The sequence below is a fragment of the Elgaria multicarinata genome, chromosome 10, assembly GCF_023053635.1.
Source record: "Elgaria multicarinata webbii isolate HBS135686 ecotype San Diego chromosome 10, rElgMul1.1.pri, whole genome shotgun sequence".
Lineage (NCBI taxonomy): Eukaryota > Metazoa > Chordata > Lepidosauria > Squamata > Anguidae > Elgaria > Elgaria multicarinata.
Window position 1 is genome coordinate 18,760,994 of NC_086180.1, and position 7,311 is coordinate 18,768,304.

Genomic DNA, 7,311 nt, shown 5'->3' on the forward strand with positions numbered 1-7,311 from the left:
TGTTGTGTCAAACTACATATTTTTTCCATAACACATATAGGGTGATTTCATTGTCTAACTCGTCTTGCTGAATAAATTGCACCAATGTCACTGTTTCCTTCTGTTTATATAACCATCCTTTGGTTTGCTCTGCCAAGCACAGGACAATCCTAGAAGCGCCATTGCCCAGAAAGCATGGTCCCATCCTGCACAAAGGTAAGGGCAGGGTGCTGGGAGACAATATTAGTTGTGCTATCCTGCAATTGTAAGGAGAATACCTGCCCATTCTTCTGGGAGATGGTATTTGTCTTTTTTGAGTGTGAGGATGCACCACCAAATATACTCCAGAAACAAAAACTGCTTCAGGTATCAAATGTTTGGAACATAATGTAATGTGGTTGAACTTCGTCAAAAGTTACTGATGGTACAATCAATAGGGGCAGCAAAAATTATCACAAAAAGTTGTGATAATTCTGGTCCAGAACAGAAAGGAAGGTGGAAATGATCACTTGTTCTAATTCCAGTCTCATAGTAACAGATGCATTAAATTAAGGCTCTCATTCTGGTTTGTATTATTCTTTATTTATGCACATTTAAAAGGAAAAAAAACACTACTTTCCAGCAAGAAAAACAAAAGTATATTGGATTGAAAATCTATTGAATGAGACATCTCAATCAAATGTTGTCAGGCATATAAGTAAACCATAGCTTATGTATTCATATCTTTATGTTATGATAAAACAATATAATAATTAACTTCTGTGATGATCTTAATGGAAGTTAAATCTATAGTTAATACCGGATTGTCTTGCTTTTGAGACTTCAGAATTAAAAAAGAAAAGTGTCAGTGTTCAGTATTTATCAACTATAATAAAAGCACAGCTTAGTTTAGAAATGGATGCTGTTACATTGCTTTAGGTGAAAACAATATTCACAAGAGATGACATATGCGTAATGTTGTCAAAGAAATGAAACACTGCTTTTTATAGCCAAATAAAGCAAATAAGTAGAATTAAAAGGCAGCTTGAAGATTCAGCAGGGAAGTTAAAAGCAGGAGACCACCTCGGAGAACATCTTTCACATTCTTTCTGTCACCTTTAGGGCATAAAATCAGATTTATTGTTCAGTGATTAACAAGTAATCTTTGACTTTTGTTTAAACAGTAGAGCAGCAGTTGCTGACGTTTTTAGCAAGAGCATCACATCAGTTCCAAACTATGGGATAGTACCACACACTACAGTAAATATGCAGGCCTGGAGTGGTTTTGCTTCTGGTCTCCTGAGGCAAGACCGGGCAGCGGTGTGACGTAGCAATTTCAAGGCAGAGACTATTGCTCAGTGCTAGAGCACACACTGGACATGCAAACGGTCCCAGGTTCAGTCTTTGGCAACTCCAGGTAGGGCTGGGAAAAAGCCACCTGTCTGAAAACCCTGGAGAGTCACTGCCAGTCAGTGCAGACCAGGGCTGCAGAGCTCACCTGGAGGGCTAAATTCCATTTTGGAGAAGCTCTTTGGATGGGTTCAAATACCAGCATTTTTAGCTTAAAGCTCTTACTGACAGTAATTAAGCTTTTAGAATGGGGGAAAAGACTGCACAAAATCCAGAAAAAAGCAAATTGGGGGTGGGGAGAGGAGTGGGGTAGAACCCTAGAGGTCTGGATTGGGACCCCTGGGCTTGGGGTCCTGCACCCCTGGTGTAGACAATGCTGAGATGAACCAATGATCTGACTTCGTATATGGCATCATATTTCATATGTGGTGTTGTCCCAGGGTGCCACCCACAAGCTCTTGTGATGGGATGCTATAATCTGCTTATAGACTGGGGTGCACAACCTTTTTAGCCCCCAAGGGCTGCATCTGGTGTCAGGGAACTGCACATGTGCATGTACACACACCCTCTCTCCTATACATACATATCACTAGGGAGGTTTAAACCCCTCTTTCCTGCTCACAGATCTAGGGGTTACTGGGGTGGGGATGGAGGTGAAAGCCTCTCCCACGCCCAGTGATCACCATGTTTGTTGTTTCTCCACCACTATTAGCAGCAGGAAAAGTACAAACTTGAAAGCCAGGGGACAGCATCTGTGCTCTTGGCATCTGTGCTACAGACTGGTTATCCATGAAGTAAGGGCACAATTCAGCCAAAGAGAAGCCCTTAAAAATCCACAGCTCAGTCCTATGGATGCTTACTTGGATGATTCAATGAAACTTGCTCCTGGATAAATGTGCATCAAATTCCAGCTTCAAGTGCTTTTAAACATGCAGGATTGTGTCTCTCGTGTGTGTGTGTGTGTGTGTGTGTGTGTGTGTGTGTGTATATATATATATATATACACACACACACACACAAGGAAGCTGGAATTTATGGCACAATAAAAACATTATAGTGGAATTTATAAGCAAATTATAATGGAATTTACAAGCAACACTTACCGAGAGACAGAGTGTATCTGCAGGGACATTATCTCTGTTGAAAAAGAGAGTTACATTTCTTTGATTAAAAATCTTTATATAGGAAGTATACAGAAAACAACTAGTGCACCTCACTTCTGCTCAGCCAGCAATATCCCAAAAGGGCTTTAGATTCTTGGAGGCTCCAACAAAATTTTCTTACATGCTGTAACGTTCTTCCCCTTTTTCTATTATTGTACATAGTTTGAGGACCCTGCCTTTCCAAATCTGCCCAAGCTGGGTGAGGTTGGAAGTTAAATGCTGTCGATAGAAAGGGCTTTCCCCTAGACAGCAAATGTAACCTGCGATCATTAGGTAGGACCAGTTGTATTTAATGATAAAAGTATAAAGACACTTACCCCCATAACAGGTGGAAAGCCCTAAAAATGCAAAAAAACATTACATTTAGACCATTGAGAGAAGTGTTTAATGCTAACCCAATGAACATGGTTGGGTTGTGATTGTGGAGCGCTGGAATCCACCCTATACCCAGAACCAGTAGCAGGTCTAATGAGAGAGCTAATACAAGACACACATATGGGGAAGCTGGGAATGATAATTGAGCCTCCAATTATCTATCCAGAAAGGAAGGGCCGAATTCAATTTTGGAGAAGCTCTTGGGAAACCACATTCCAGTCATTGGCCGGGCCAAAAGCAAAATGGGGCAGCCCCATATCGTAGCTTAAAGCTCTTCCTGCCAGGAACTAGCATTAGGAGATACATTTCAGCCTTTTAGAATGGGAAAAGAACATGCAAAAGCCAGGAAACTACCAATGATTGTTGGTTGGTGGAAAGGGACATTGCCATCGGGAACCCCAGAGAGCTAGATTGGGAACTTGGGCAGACTGGATTGGGCCTGCTGGCTCAAGATTCTGTATAAGAAGTTAGCTTATACTGGGCAGAATCCAACGAAGTGGTTCCCTTCCGTCCTGTTAATTCCCTTCTGCAAGCACTGGGTCCTGTCGATTCTGTTGTGCAGACAGGACAGACCGCTTATGCAAGGGAGAGTAAGTGCTTCCTAAAGGAAGCCCCGAAAGGAGTGCAAATGCTCATTTCTGGAAGGAGGCAAGTCGGCAAAGCTCCCTTATGTGAGCTCCACTGACCTGCTTCCTTCCAGAAATGAGTGTTTTCGTGAGCTTTGGGTTGCCCCGAAAGCACTAAATTGCTGTTGCGCAAACAGTGAGGGCACTTGTGCAACAAAATACTTTCTTTTTTTCTTTGCAAATTTTGTATACCGCTCCATATGTGAAACAGATTCCATAGTGGTGGACATAAGAAATAAAGCAGTAAAAATACAATGTATGAAACACCATTGAAATCATTATACTTTAAATACACCCTCCACCCCCACCCCCATGGCTGTCACCCAAGGAATGCTTCCTCGAATAGAGATGTTTTCAGGAGGCACCTAAACTTAAAGACATACTGCATGACCTCCTGAGGCAGGGAGTTCCAAAGAAAAGAGGCCACCACGCTGAAGGCTCTTCTCCTGGTGGACTCCAGTCAGGCCATATCATGTGAAACCACCAGGAATTGGCAAAGCATAAGAGAATCACTGGAGGCCTAAGCGCCCCATTGGATTTTGCCCGTTGAGTCAGACTACCTTGTCCATTTAGCTCAGTTTTGCTGACACTGACTGGCAGTGGCTCCTCAAGCTTTTCTTCCCAGCCCCATCTGGATTTGCCAGGGATTGAACCTGGGACCTTCAGCATGCGAAGCAAGTACTCTACCACTGCCTAGTGGAGGAATTCAATGGATTTAGGCCTGATCCTGCAGGGCTCTTCTAGTTTCAGCCAGTCTACAGTTATTAGAAGCAGCAGAGGGAGCTGTTCCTCTGTGGCAGCTTCGCACATTGTGCCGGTAATGTGTTATTGGGTGGGAACAATGACATGTTTCCTTCTCACAGAAATATTACCCATGGAAAAGAACCTCATCACTGACTCTACCTCATGCTTCCTCCTTCGTGTATGCAATCAGAGTGGTGTGGGAAGAAGGCAACAAAAGATGGCTCTCTCACAGCTGTACAAGTGAGCATGAATCAGATGTATCACTAGGGCTATGGAAGGGTGTAAGCCCTAAATCACAGAATCATGGAATAGTAGAGTTGGAAGGGGCTTATAAGGCCATCGAGTCCAACCCCCTGCTCAATGCAGGAATCCACCTCATGGTCAAAAAGACCAAAGGTTTGCAGCACACTTTAGAGATTCTCCTCCTTTTCCTCCTCCTTCAAATACTTTCCCCTTATTCTTGCTGTATATCTTTCATTCCTCCAATACAAAAGTCCAGCCCTGCTCCTGCAATCAGATAAGTATTACAGAGCCTCAGGCCTTTCTATCTGAAGCTTTAAAGCTGCACCATTACTGAGACTTCTGCTTCCGCATTCTTTGTGAGATTAAGATCGGCTCTTTTACATTTGGGTTTTTTTTAAGGGTTTTTATTTCTCTGCCTTTCTATATGTTCCATTATACAATCACTAGCTGGTGCTGTTGTATAATGGAATTGTGTAATTACATGTGATTTCTATGGCATTATAGAAGCCATTCAGGAAAAAAAAACACCCCACACTTTTCCTATTAAGAAAAAAAGCGTGATAATGGTCACAAAGCACTGAAGAGGCCCTTGAAGATGAGGACGTTCTGTAAAGGACTTGCAAACAACTGTGAGTGAGCAATCAAGAGCGCACAATAAAAACGTGTCGAAAGTCTCTATGTTTGGCCCCAGATCTCTGGCAATGGAAATATGGTAGAATGCAGAACAATTATCTTACCGGAAATCCAGGAAATGGGAACTGCAGAGAAAAAAGAAGAAAGGGGAAAAATCAGTACATTAAATTTTCATAGTAGAGATCAGTCAACAGGGTAATGGTGAAAATGATGAGATGATTCCTACATTTTCTTGTACACTTAGGCCTTAGCTAGACCTAAGGTTTATCCCGGGGTCATCCCTGCTCATGTAAATGACACACACACACGGGATCCCGGGAGCAGGCATGGATGACCGTGGGACGGCCCCGGGATAAACCTTAGGTCTAGCTAAAGCCTGAGTCTCTACAAATGGTGGCAGAATTTGAATTCCTTTTACTCTATTCATAATGGAAAGTGCGATGGCTGCTATAGGCAGAGTTGGCCAGATTTCTGAGCCCACGGGTAAGGGACTTCTTAATTCCATTTTGTCCCATTCACACATGAAAAAAAAGTTATGTTCTTGGTCAGAATTAGCTCAAGACGTTTTGCTGCCTGAGGCAAAGAACAAGATGCCTCCGTTACCCCCACCACTGCCGAGAACGGCCACCTGAGACAGCCATGTTACTCTGTCTAATGTCTCTGTATTGGTTCATTAAGCTCCTGGAACTTGCAAAATTACTTGGTGTATGTACCTGAGACAAGGAAGACTGAATGTTAAGAAAACTGTCGAAGAATGGGAAACTTTTTGAGCATTTTGGCATTCTAAACAGATTATTATCCCGGGTAATTCCTTCCCCCTTTTATGATTTGTTTGCCTTTTCTTCTGTTTATAATTTTTTTCCTGAGATCAGAAATATTTTAAAGAGCTTATTAATTAAATTATGTCAATCATTGAATTGTGATTAGCATATATAAAGTGTAGGGTTGAGATTGGTATAACCTAAATAGCTAGTTTATCTTTTTGGATGATGAATTTTATAAGCTTATATGTGATGGTGATGATGATGATGATAGACAGACTTGAGCATGGTCAAAATTATTTCCCTAACAATCAAATTTCAAAAACCTGAGATTAGGAGGAGGGGTTTCCAGGGCAAAGGTTGATACTTCTAGCCGGCAATCTATGATCCATCTCCCTCAGAAAAGGAAAGAAGTCTCAAATTGTTAATTTCTTTACTGCTCAATAGCCAAAGCTCTCTAGGTGGTTTGCAACATTTCACAAGATTATAAATACAGCATAAAATTTCAATATACAAAATTTAAAACAATTTCAACAGCTAAAAACAATCTCAATAAAATACTCGACCTGTTAAGTAGCTGACATAAATGCCCCAACTAAATATGGTTTACAAGCCACATAGGAGGTTTTCGTATAAACCACTGGTACATCTGACCTGGTATTGTCTACCCTGATGGATAAGGTTCCCCAGTTTTTCAGACAGGTCTTTCCTCCAGTCATACCTGGGACCTTTTGCATGCAAATTGCATGTCCTACACTGAGTCACAACCCCTCCTATAAAGGTACAGATTAGATGGACCTTTGGCCTGATAAACAGGGCTTTTATGTTCTTATGTTTCAGCTGATCCATACTTACCAGCCGACTGAGATGTTTCTCTGTGGCTGCATGCCACTTCACTCCAGTAACGTGTGTGTGTGTGTGGGGGGGGGGTCCGTCCTGTACCACCTTCCTACATGAACATCACCCACGTTCTAGTCGGAAGGAACCACATCACTGACACCACCCCTGTACATCTTTCATGCACACAATCAGAGTGGTATGGGGAAGAGGAGGAGAAGGCCATCAATGGCTACTAGCTCTGATGGTTGTGTGCTACCTCCAGTATCTGAGGCATTAAGCCTGTGTGCACCAGTTGCTGGGGAACATGGGTGGGAGGGTGCTGTTGCACCATGTCCTGCTTTGTTGGTCCCTGGTCAACAGCTGGTTGACCACTGTATGAACAGAGTGCTGAACTAGATGGGCCCTTGGTCTGATCCAGCAGGGCTCTTCTTATGTTCTTATGAAAGGTAGCTCTCACAGTGGTGCTTGTGAGCATGAACTGGATATATCAGTATGGTTAAGTGGGTGTCAGCTCTAAAACTCAGGCACCAGAAGACAATCAGTTGGTTCTGCAGTACATGCTGAAGAGTAACCCATATCTCCTCCAACTCTCATTCCCCTTCACCTTGCCAGATATCT

At 42.5% G+C, this 7,311-nt stretch overlaps 1 protein-coding gene and 1 long non-coding RNA gene across 2 annotated transcripts in view; one reads left to right on the plus strand and one right to left on the minus strand.

Moving 5' to 3' along the window:
* IBSP (integrin binding sialoprotein) overlaps window positions 1-7,311 on the plus strand; it is a 347,644-nt gene that overhangs the window by 189,665 nt on the left and 150,668 nt on the right. The window lies entirely within an intron of this gene.
* LOC134404770 (uncharacterized) lies at window positions 540-5,244 on the minus strand. Its single transcript, XR_010025903.1, has 4 exons — window positions 5,197-5,244; window positions 2,789-2,809; window positions 2,412-2,445; window positions 540-1,074 (listed from the first exon to the last, which is right to left on the minus strand). It is a non-coding gene; the product is annotated as an uncharacterized LOC134404770 (long non-coding RNA).